The sequence below is a fragment of the Cyprinus carpio genome, chromosome A18 (assembly GCF_018340385.1).
Source record: "Cyprinus carpio isolate SPL01 chromosome A18, ASM1834038v1, whole genome shotgun sequence".
In the NCBI taxonomy this organism is placed as follows: domain Eukaryota; kingdom Metazoa; phylum Chordata; class Actinopteri; order Cypriniformes; family Cyprinidae; genus Cyprinus; species Cyprinus carpio.
This window is the reverse complement of record NC_056589.1, coordinates 26,119,852-26,133,049: the sequence shown is the minus strand read 5'-3', so window position 1 is coordinate 26,133,049 and position 13,198 is coordinate 26,119,852. Positions and strand designations below refer to the sequence as shown.

General features: G+C 35.1%; 1 long non-coding RNA gene across 1 annotated transcript in view; it reads right to left on the bottom strand.

Annotated features, from left to right (window-relative positions):
• Positions 1-2,288: 2,288 nt before the first annotated feature.
• LOC122148613 overlaps positions 2,289-13,198 on the bottom strand; it is a 29,178-nt gene continuing 18,268 nt past the window's right edge. The window contains exon 3 of the long non-coding RNA XR_006162510.1: positions 2,289-2,720. This is a non-coding gene — a long non-coding RNA (uncharacterized LOC122148613). The remainder of the gene's footprint in view (positions 2,721-13,198) is intronic.

The following is a 13,198-nucleotide window of genomic DNA, read 5'->3' as shown; positions in this document are numbered from 1 at the left end:
TAAAGACGCCTATATGAAGACTTCCACTTCTGAAAACCCCAGAAATGTGAAAAGGGTTGTTTAGAATCTTAATTTTAAATGTACAAATAATATCCATTGACCTGCTTTGATAGAATGTTGAGTATTCAAAATGTAACTAACAGCTATGATGTCATCACACATACTGAACTCTGATTGGGCTTCTTTCTTACATCTGTTTAGATATCCACCATATTTTTCAATGTGGAAGTAAGCCGTTTGTGAATGCGCAAGACTTCCAGTTCATTAGCCGCTGTGGGGAGATAACAAGAAGAATAACAAAGTGTACTAAACGGTACAACTTAAGTAGCTAAAAGTAGCTGGAATCGAACGACACCATATTTTGGATTATGGATTATCACCAAATCTTGGATTTTTTTTTTTCATGGGCCCCATTGATCTGAGTTTTTGTACCTCATTTTTTAATTTTACAGTATTCACACAAAAACTGGGTCTACGATCAACCGGTTCCAAAAGGGATACAAAACCTCTGCTAACTGAAAGAAAACAAGTTGATAAAAAAAATAGTTAATGCAATATTTGGTAAAAAAAAAAAAAAAAAAAATGTCATAATGGTAAATTTATAAGCTGCTTCTTTTTTTTTTTTTTTTTTTTTTTATGTAGACCAGTGGATATAATGTATAGATAATGTACTATAGATAATGGATAAAGAAAAAATATAAAAAAAATTTGGGGAAAAGTAGCTCGAATCGAGTTCATACACCAAGTCAGTAAGCATTTTCAAGAAAAAGAAAATCCTCTCCTGATCAAAATGACTACACAACATGAGGGTTAAACCCTATACATGTAACATTATAGCAAACTCTGTTTCTTTTGTTCATTTCATATGCATTTTCTGTTTGGTCCTCAACACTTTAAGCAATGAAACACTTGCCTATGCAGCCATACCCACAAAAGAAAACCATTTACTCACACTTTTGTCATTTCAAACGGATATGATTAGAATAATATCCAGAGCTGTCAAGCTCTAAAAAGGACAAATAAGTTCCATAAAACTCTCTTTTTGGGAGTACAACCAGGTCATGATTTTGATAGGTTTCTAGAGGGAAATAAGTGTGCGTACTCACAAACACACACACACACACACACACAGTCCTATTTCAGAGCTGTGTGGTCAGAGAGAAGTGTGGGAGCTCATGGAGAGAGAGACTTTGGGCAAGAAGGTAATACAAAGAGACTGCAACATCCATCATACTCAGGTGAGTAGCTAGTGAGATGGAGAGAGAGGAAAGAAGAGACTAGAATAAAGCCACAAAAGCCCAGCAGGACCCTCAGCTCACACGCTTCTCAAATACCCATGCTTTTATCTTTTCAGTTTAGTTCTGGAGCTTACCATGGGAGAGTCGTTTTCATGGCTCCATTTTTTACTGTCATTGTGTCAACACTCAATGGCTTCTTTCTGCTTCTCTCTGGGGCTCGGAGGACATGTGTTCATCATGTTGTCCTGTGGCACAGAAACCTCCTCTCAGTCCCAGGGACCTAGAGGTGAGGAAACATTTGACAAGAGCATTAAACCGACTATCTGGTATAATTTTTTTATTTTTTATTTTTATTTTTTTTTACTTCTGCTTCGGTGATCAGGAGAGTTTTGTCCCTCTGGACAATGTTTCAAGCACTTTACAAATACATTTTCATTAAGGTTTATATATTTAACATTACTCTAATAGAGGGTTGAAAAAAAATGTCTTGCTTAATAGAAACTAAACATTTTCCAAAAAAAAAAAAAAAAAAAACATTATATATCTGTCTTATGGTCGTATTTAATCAAAAATACAATAAAAAGAGTAATGTGAAATTCTATTACAATTTAAAATCAATGTTTATATTTTTAAAGTTTTCTATTTGTATTTATTCCTGTGATGCAGAGCTGAATTTTTAGCATCATTATTTCAGTTTTCAGTTTCACATCAGAAACCCTTCAAAAAAAATTAATACTGAATTGGTCTTCATTTATTATCATTAATGTTATTATCAGTTGTGTTCCCTGACATTTTTGTGGAAACCATAATATTTTTCAATACTTTTTCAGGATTTTTTGATGAATAGAAAGTTCAAAGTTCAATTTTAAATAAAAAACAATTGTAACATTTTTTTACATTTCTTTACTATCACTTTTGATCAATGTTTGCACCCTTGATGAGTAAAAGTATTTAAAAAAAAAAAGAAAAGAAAAGAAAAAATATTACAAACACAATATTACAAAGCCGCTCAACAACACTAAATCTCCTGAACCTATATTTTCAACTGAATCACCGCCTTGAATCCCGACTGAATGACCTTCCTGTGATGTGCCCACAACATGTGACTCTTTCTCCTCATTGGTAATGACATCTTGTGTGGATCCTATTAGCTCCAGCAGTAAATCAATTTGACTGTGAATCCAGAGAGAGAACAGCAGCCGAGTGAAGGGAAGGACGCCGGCATGCATGTTTATGTGGTTGTGGATGCAGATAAGACAGCGGGCAGCGTATCAAACCCTGTGTGTGTGAAGAGGCTGAGAGCTCAATGTGTCTGGAAGGTGAATACAGCTCACCCTCTCTGGCAGAGCGAATTACCTCCACAGTATGTGTTGAATGGGTACGTGGGGTGTGGAACACTTCTAGCTCATGGACCCGTTGCTCAGAGGTCACTCGTTCATAGATCAGGACATGTAATGCAGTTCTCACTTAGCAGCTTGGTCTCTGAAATACAGCAGGAAAAATATGAATACAAATTAGATTATACAAGCAAAAGTCACATTGATGATGTTATCAGTGCTGTGATTGGTTGCCAGGGCATTGCTAGTTGGTTGATAAGATGTTCTGATTGGCTTTAAACTTTGCTGTGTACCTACCAACTAGGGAATTTTGGGTGGTTGCTAATTAGTCCAAGTCAAAATTGCCCATCTCTCTATTGTAGTCTAGTCTATGGAAATATTGAGTGTAAATGTACATATTTTTATTCATTTTATAGGTTGCCAGGTAAACATTTAGAATTAGAGGTTTGTCCAAATCCCTCTTTCATGGCATACATAAAGCTGTGAAATTAATAATGCTATCAAATTAATAATTATTCTGACAGATATGTTCTCTTGTTCTCTGACCTTCAGAAAATATACTTGATTACCAGGGTTACCAGGGTTATTATACTTAACTAAAACTAAAATAGAAACTAAAATTAAAACCATTAAAAAAGTTATTACTGGATGTAAAATAAAGGTTAACTGAAATAAAATTAAATAAATTAAAATAAAAAAAATAATTAAAATAAACATTTCCAACATTTCTCATCTTACTTTAGTTTAACTTAATATACTAAAATACCAGAAACTGAAATTAAATTAATAAAATGTGTATAGACAAAAAAAAAAACAGAAAAATTACTAAATTACTAAAACTTCAAAATGAAAATGAAAAATATAAAAATAAAAACTCATTCAAAATATTAAACTATAATATTATCTCAATGATACCAATGATTTATATATTATTTACATATTTATGATTTATATATTTATATATATTATTATAGTATTTATTAATATTCATATTTTGAATTATCTTTTTCCCCCAGTTTTCAGTTAAATTTTAGTTTTAGAAATTACATTGTGCTTGTCGTTTTATTAGTTTTATTCATTTTAAAAATATATTTATATACAGTAGCCGTAATTAATTTTAGTATCTAACCTTATTTCAGTTAGTTGTGAAGATATTTCTAATTCTTTCTTTTTTTAACTTTAAAGTTTAATTTTATTTCAGATTTATTTCAACTGCCAAAAATCAATTTTCAAAAGTGTTAGATTTATTTAACATAAAAAAAGGAAAAAACGAGGAGAATATTAAAGAAATCTTAGTTGTGATTTTTCTTTCTCTCTAACTGAACTCAAAACACCTTGATGATACCCATAGAAATGCACATCTGTTTCTATCAGTCAGTCTTTTTCCTCAAAGGAATAGCACTTTAAAACCTTAAACAATCGATGCACTTTTCTTCTAAACATCAGAATAACTCCTCTATCTCTTTCTGTCTCTCTCCCGAGATCTTGCTGATACTCATTTCATCATTCCTTTCTATGTTCCTGCTGTGCTCAGCTGTGGTCCCCTTGTGTCACATAAACATCATTCCTCACCACCGGAGCTCATTTCACCCCTGACCGTGAGCAGGTATGTTCATATGGGTTTTGCCACTTTTTCTGAATGGAGTTCCCCATAACCCCTTGCTGTTGGGTCGTACACAGGAGGCACATTTAGCCAGCTTGAGCAGGAAGGCCACCACACAAACTGATGGTTGTTAGGGAATGTAATGAGAAATGCCAGCGTTCACCAAGAAGATGAAGTGCGGCAGCTTTTGCCTGTGAGGTTGGTCTGTTACGACCAAGTTTATGGAGGTACGGCTGATGGCAGCTTAGTCACACCACCACAGAGGGGCTTCCTGGTGCTACCGTACAGAGTTATTACACCTAGAGCATTACAAAATAATAAAATAGGGGACACAATGCACTACATCCATGATGCATCACTTCTCTGGTCTTTTAAATTCACAATTTAAACACACAGGTCAACATGAAACTGCATTCGCAACCCATTTTATTGCATAATGTGATGTAATTTAGAGTGAAGCATGTACGATGGTTAATTGCATTCAATAGACAATCAGTTGGATCTTGAAAAGTATGTGTTCCAATTGTAAACCGAGTGAGATGTTTGTATGGCAAGGGGTTGAAAAATAAGGCGGATTGATGATGTCGACCAAAGAAGAAAAATTGTGTCAGAGGAAAAATGAAAAAAAAAAAAAAAAAAAAAATGGAATAATGTACTATGGATGAATTTAAGTATGATGTAAATAGGGTCAATTTTAATCCTGACTCGTGTGTGTGTGTGTGTATATATATATATATGCAGATCAGTACTGGCTTGGGATGGGTGTCATCACGCGTCTCAACCAATGAGAGCATTTGGGGTGGGCCTAAGACTGCAGCAGTGCTCACATGAAGCACTCACAACTTCATAAGTGGGAAATAGGAAGTTTCTAAAAGCATGTGAAGATAGCAGAGAAGCGCTCTCGATCAGAACACAGTGGAGTGCATTGTTTTTTTTTTAACTTTGTAGTTTATTATTTTGAGTCGTTTGGAACGTGGTAACACACGGCCCTCTCACAATATATTGCTTTAAAGATCTATTGCTTTCGCTGCTCAGAAATCATGCTGCAGGTATCAGAAGTTCAGCGCTCGCGCCCGAGCCCAATTGAACCATGCTCTGGCCCACCTCTTCCAACCGTGCCAGGGCCGGCTAAACGAACCGCGCCCGAGCGCGGCATGGAGTGATAACACTAATCAAACTAACTGGGCTTTGGGGGTCAAATGCGCTCGGGCGCGGTTAAGATTGTGAGCACACCATTATTCTACCGCATCCCGCACACACAAGCCTCTACCCGCCCGCACTCGCCCATCAAGTATTTTCCCACGACACACTCTTGTTTCATTGGGTCACGCTATAGTGCAGGTCTCTACTCAGAAGGTGCCTGTTATAATTTATGATCAAGGCTCTGGACTCTGAGCATAACTTGTTTTTCTGTAACAAACTATAAAACATTTTCTATAAAAACATTAACACCCTGGCAGTGGCAAATAGCTATGGTATTATATTTTAATTTGATTACATTAATGTTATAAGTTGAGATTTACAATAAATATTTTAACAGGTACTATGTAAAATACTGCTAAAAAAAAAGCACCTTGTTTGTTTAAAGTGTTTGTAAACCCAATGTTATTGCACTTTTGTTCATATAACAATACTTTTAAATGAAAAAGTGCGCAGTACACTACTTTTGAATTCATTATTGAATTTTGTACATAATTTGATTAATCCCAGAAATTCATGCGATAAACCGCGATTAAAAACCGTAATCGTTATTGAATATTACATGACCTGCTTTCCAGGACCATGAAATTTAATGCTGGTAGATGTTAATGTAATAAAGTTTACAGCAAATAGCAAAAGATCTGAAAAATAATTATTTGAGTAAAACTAAATAGCTAAATAAATACATACTTGCAGTAAATATAATATGTATATATTAGATAATGACAAAGGATATACATAGATTTTTCTATATTTTATTAAGTATTTTGATTTAAGATTTATTTATCAAATTTTCTATGTTCTATTATTATTATTTTTATAATTATTATTAGCTTTTCATTAAACTCACAAAGCCTCTGCAGGTCCTACATGAATCAATCAATCAATCAATCTATCTATCTATCTATCTATCTATCTATCTATCTATCTATCTATCTATCTATCATATGAGTTTCAAATGCCATTTTATGTTGACTGTAAGTATATTTATATTTATATTTTATCTGTTTATCAATGGAAACAAATTTATGTGCTGAAGTTTTGATAGTCTCACCCAAACTAAAATCTTTACTGTTCTGGTGCCACATGCATGCTGCTCTGAAGTCATTTATATAGCTGTATGCAATTCAAAGCCATTTCCCTTCTAACAGCTTCAATGTGTTTAAAGCAGTTTCCTCAATGCTGTTCATCTCAGATAACAGGACTTTCTGACACAAACACACACACACAGCCACACAGAAGTACATGCCATCGATGCTCCATCTGCGTCATTCCCTTCCATCAAAACCGAGACTCACTCGTTCTCTCATTCTGTCCTTTTAAAGTCTCTTTTTACAGAGTGGCCTTTGGAGGTGGCAAAAACCCATTTGTTTAGGATCTAATCTAGTTTGCAGCTCGCTGAAAACAAAGGAATCATTAGAAGACATTTTCGAACGTAGAAGCGTTTGTTTCCCAAGCATTCTGTAATTCAATTCAACTCCTCAAATAGAGCATGTAATTCATTTAGGGGAAAACATTGTCCAATTGCAATGGTAAGCCAGTGTGGCGGCACTTTTGCGTAAACAAAGACGAAACGGCAGCTTCGCCCGTATCACAGTACTCTCTAATCCGCTCTCACTCATCCACGCAGGATAATTACCAGGCTGAAAGGGACTTCTCTTTACGTTATTTTAAATAATGAGCCATACAATGGCTAAGGGGGAGAAGCTTTTCTTCAGAGAAACATCCCAGATATGCCTGCTGAGGTTTCATAAGCAGTCACTCGTTTCCAGATGAGAACACAGCAGCATTTCTGATCACTGAAAGCTATTACAGTACATGAGGAAGGAGGCTTTTACTACACTCCAGAATGAGCTTGTGTTTACGGCACCATAAACACGACAGTACTTTAATACCCTTAAAGGTGTACTATGATTGTAAGTTGAGCATTGTTGCTATTAATACTCATATTTAGGGTTATGGATTTGAGCAAACACTTAACATTATGTATTAACCTTCAGTGGTTGTTCAGTGCATTTGCTTAACCGCACACTGTTTACGGTTTAGAAGCAATTTTTATGTGAAATTCACCTGATGCATGGTTACATATACACTACTACTTTCTATTCACTAAAAGAAATCAGAAAAAAATACGGATTCCACAAAATGTTAAACAGCACAACAGTTTTCAACATTGATTTTTAATGTTTCTTGAACAGCAAATCAGCATATGAGAATGATTTCTGAAGGAGTATTGATGCTGAAAATTCAGCTTTGATCACAAGAATAAATTAAATTTTTAAATATATTCAAATATACAGTAAAGCAGTTAAACGTATAATAATATTTCACAATAGTACTGTTTTTACTGCATTTTTGATCAAACAAATGTAAGAAGAGAATGGTGTAGAAACAAATTTTACTCAGAAATTGATAGTACAGTATATTTCAAAAATAACTACATAAATGCAAGTAAATCACCAAATTAAACATGACATTTTGATGTATACTGAAACTGTATTTTCTTGTAAAACATACTCCAATAATACTGTTCATACTTTCATGTTTGAATAAGTTTTTTTATTCATCTTCTATTTTTTTTATTATATGTAAATGTTACCACAACTGTTTTTTTTTAATCAATAAAAAAAGGTTTGATAAAAACAGTTACATTCCTAAACTACACTATATATCAGCTATTTTACATTTTGATTGTGTCTCATCCAATCAGAATTCAGAGTCCGTCTGTTTAACTTTTTGAATCGTTAAAAGAAGTCTCAAGGAATCAGCAGCAAACTAAGCTGCATGTAGTCGAGAAAGGCCGATTTAATTTGTGAGATGTTTAAGAGGGCCTAACTCTGGAGACACAAGGGCCCTTTTGAGCAGGCAGGGCGGTGCATCTGGTGCCTGGCTACTATCATCCCTGCAATGATAACACATGCAACACGGCCCCCGAGCAACTAATCCACCCTTAATCTGCATCTCACCCCTCGGGGAGAGACAGCTGCTGTTATCACCCTGACACTCGCCTCTCCAGACACTAAAAACAACTTCAAAAGGACACAGACGTAATAAACTTGCTCTTGCTCTAATACAGAGTGTCCCAAACTGTTCATCCTTCAAAGAGATGATTACTGATGATTCCTGTTCCGTCATGCTTTACTTGAAGTCTATACGTGCATTAAAAAGGTACGGCTGGTGCTTTTCAATAAGCACTGGATGCATTATACAGTATCTTACATAGATATCTGCAACCTGACTGGTATAATAAATCATACTGTTTTATTCAGTTAAATTCAGATAAAAGGGGGTGATGACATCTGTATACATCATTGATCTACATTACATGTATCATTATTTATTTTTTTACTATACTAGATTTATTGATTGAAATAGGCAATTAGTTAAACAATGACAACAACAACAATGAATGTTTAACAGAAGCTATTTTCTCAAATGAGAGCTAAACAAATACATGCTGTCCATCTGCATATACAATGATATTCAGTATCGAACAGAAGCTGCAAGAAACTGATTAATTAGTGAGAAGAGGACTGAATCTGACCCTGAAAAGTTTCACAAAGTGCCTGTTGAACTCAAGCTTGCAGGTGGCCTAAAACCCAGTGTACTTTATTCTTCTTTATGCACAGCTACCATGTGAGACTCTTTAACTTGCCTGTAATGCCACAAGACCTCTTTGTGTGTTGCTTCTTTGCAGTATGGATCCCACTGTGGGTCAATTCTAAGAATTCTGGGTTAAACCACGTGACCTCAGAGATTACAAAGAGCACACACCGAGTGAGGCAAAAGGGAGCAAACGAAAATCAGCAGAATGCTAGTTAACAAGCTTGTTCTCCATTAGGAAATTAGAGTGAATTTATTTTCTTCTCCTCAGATCCCACTGAGGGATCACGGCCCTCGCCGCTCGCAGTCCTGTCTCACTCATTGTTTTCAAACACTCTCGATTTTCCTTTCGGCTTCCTCTGTCATTTCCACTCTCTCTAAGGCACTTTATTAATGAATTGGAGGATTGTTATTTCTGATACTCACATCCACCTTGAGACAAAAGTGGGAATAAGAGCGAGAGAGCTAGTGGAATAAAGCGGCTTCATTTGCATCAGCAGATCTGAGACACATTCAGTGGGAGTTGAAGTCTAAGTTTGACTGACATGATACCGTAGGCAAAACCCGGGAAAAAAGCCCCCCGTTCTCTGCGCTTAGAAACACTTGTCATGTGTGCTTATACACGCATTTTTAACATCAACACTGAAAAGAATTTACTTTGAGACGCGGGTTAATAAGTGCTATTGGTTTCTTGTTACATAACTCATGAGTCACGCAGGTGGTGTTGAACTTTCAATTTTAATTTAATTAGAAGAGTGTTAAAGGAATATGTTGTTGGTTACTACTGTCCATTAATGAATTTGTGCCTCCTAAAAATGAAAAAAAAAAATGAGACTCTCACAATGGAAGTGAAAAGGGCTAATTTTAATTCTCTCATCTTTTACTCACCCTGATATTATGCAAAATCTGTTTGATTTTTATATTTTAGATATTTTAAAGAACAATGGGCACACTGGAACTATTTGATTTGCATGTACAAGGATAGAATAATAATAATATTAATAAAAAGACATTTTACGCAGAAACAAGAAATATAGGTTTTGAAAGACATTGTCACCATTATATTCAGTCTAGTTCCATTCTAAGATTTTTAGTTCGTATTCCCTCATTTCATGTCTTCCTTTGTTTTGATTTCCCGCCACTTTTTAGTTCTTTAGTGCAGTATTGGTTCTGTGTTTCATTAATCATCTTGTTTGTGTCTGCTTTATATAGTTTACCCACACAGTCACTCTTGGTCCGGTCACAGTTATGTTTATGTGTTTGCAAACGCTGGTCTGCCTGCTCCTTTTGGATTTATTATTAAACATTGTCTTGTCGAACTTTATTCATCTGCCTTCGTCTGTCTGCCTGCAAACATTGTGACAAACATGAGGAAAAGTAAATGAGGACTATTTTTATTTCTGAATGAACTAACCTTCAAAATACTCTCGTTTCAAAAGTACAGCCACAAAATGTAAACAATATACCTGTTAATGAAATGTTATTGTGAAAAAAAAATAAATAAATAAAAATCAGTTACTGTTTCAACAGTGAAATGATCTAAAAAGCATTACTGCTGTTTAACAGAAGAATTAGTTTCACATTTCTACTTAATTACTATGATTACAATTGCAATGGAAGTGTAATTTTTAATGTATTTTTGAATTTAACCTTGATGGAAAAAAAGGCACTTTTTTGTTTTTTTGTTTTGTTTTATTAGGTTAATCGCCCTCAAAAGCTGTTGAATCGAACCTCAATTTAGTAATTTACTTACCTAAACACCTGCAAATATATACATATAATATGGTTAACATGGTATACATTTCAGTGTCTAGATAAATTTAAGTAGTTGTGTGATAGAACCACACTTTATTTAAAATGTATACAAATATTCATGAGATCGGAATGTATGGATAGAACTAGCAAAGCAACACTTAATTTTAAAACATTATGAAAGCATGCATATATCTATAGGGCTTAACATGCACAAGAGAAAGTACTTCCTGTGGCAATGCACATTATGACCAAATACATGCCTTGAACAGACCGTAAGTCGCTTTGAAATAAAAGCATTGGCCATATAACGAGACGTAAGCTGATGGCCTGACCGCAGCTCACAGTTCCAGAGTTTCAGCTGAATGGTTGAATAGTCAATGTGTGGGCACAGCTCAAGCTGATGCCATTGCGAGCCTGATATTTGCCATCTGTCTCATCAGCAGTAGCCGCATTCAGCGTGTTCAACAGAACAGTGCACCATAATGAGCCTTAATTACACCTAGAGCTGTATGGCAACAGAGGTCAAAACCAATGTCTTTACCAAACGACTGCCTTCCATCAGCCGGAGTTTAACTTGCCCTCGGGAACTTTAAGATAAAACGACCTCATTAAGACTGAGAAAACTGGCTAAATGAAAGAACTTTTCAAATGGACAGTAGATATTGTCTCTGACCTCTTTGGACTGCTCCCTGATGCCACTTGAGGTGTCTCAATACGTTACTTAAACCATTAGTAACAAATCAAAATACAGTATTTTACTGCATGAGATGACTGTTTAATCTAGTAAAATGCTTTTTTACAGTGTCTGACTGCAAGATGTTCAGAAAGTGCAGTTTTATTTATGTGTGTTTACACATCCAATAACAATCCACATGAGCATTTCCTCTCTCTTCAGTTTCTCGTTTCTTTTATTACTGGTGAAATGGTCGCAGCATTCTCATTTACCACTAGTAATGAGTTTTAAATTAAATTCTCGTACTGCAAGAATAAAAGGGAGCCAAATAGATACATGAGCTCATCACGTTGAGACTGAAAATATGGCAAAATAACACCCGGGTCTATTTGGAAAAAAAAAAAAAAAAACACCAGTTGTTTATGTGGCAAAGGCCTAATGTGGCCTGAGTTTGAAACCATGGAAATGTTTTAAGCATTATTTTAATGAGAATAACAGGGTAACTGGGTAATGGGGTAATACCAAATAATTTTAATTAATTAATTTATACATTTTGTATTATATGTTTAATATATTTTATTGTTATATATATATTCGTATATATTGTTATATATACAATTTGGACACTGTTTTTGGAACAGAGTACTACGAATATCCTGAAGACAGCAAGCAACTAAGCATGACATTATCAGCCCAATACTGCCTATACATCACAAACCACAGTAATAAAAACACCCAAGCACATTACAGTAATCTCACAATTTCACAACTGTTACATCCTGTTATTTCTTTGTTAAACACAACAAAATCCAATTTTGTATAAGTTGGCATGATTGTATTATTATAGGATTCTGACTGTTAATACTATGCAGCTCCGGATGATAATAAGCACCAGAAGTGAAGCCATAATGGTTCTTCTGCTCTTATGGCTTTTGGTGGTGGTGGGGGTCCTACAGTGGCCTTTATCTAACAGTCATTTGCGCAATTGATGGTATTGATTACAGCCTTCGGATGAGAGAGCACATCAATGGAAAACATCAAGCGGTTAAAGTGCATATCAGCTGAAACCTGACCCTGAGCCCAGCGATAATGGCAATAATGACTTATCCTGCACATTCACTTCCTCCCGCTCTTTCTTTTAACATTTCCACTGTTCCTATCTACTGTACCTGAAGTAGATTTGTCAGGTGCAGTCATCACATCGTACGGTATGTTAGATCTGGTCTGATCTATTTATCCATCCATCCATCTATCCATCGTACCCCTCCATTATATCTATTCATCCATCTATCGTATCTATATTTATCCATCCACTCTATCTATTCATTCATTCATCCATCCATCATATCTATTCATCCATCCATCATGCATCGATTGTATCTATTCATCCATCCATCCATCCATCTATCGTATCTATTCACCATTCCATCAAATCTTTTCATCGTCCATCCATCCATTGTTTCCATCCATCCATCGGATATATGCATCCAACCATCATCCATCCATTGTATCTATTCATGCATCATTCCATCTATAGTATCTATTCCTCCCCCATCCATCATTCCCATTTATCCATCCATCTTCCATCCATCCATTTAGTGTATCTTTTCATCCAGCATCAACCATGGTATCTAATCATCTATCCATCCATCCATTCATCCATCCATCATATCTATTCATCCATCCATCTTACCCATAAACCTACAAATTTCAAGGCTTTTAAAAAAAAAAAAATAAATAAATAAAAATAAGTAAAAACCTTTAAACAAGGCATTGTCAGGACAGTTAC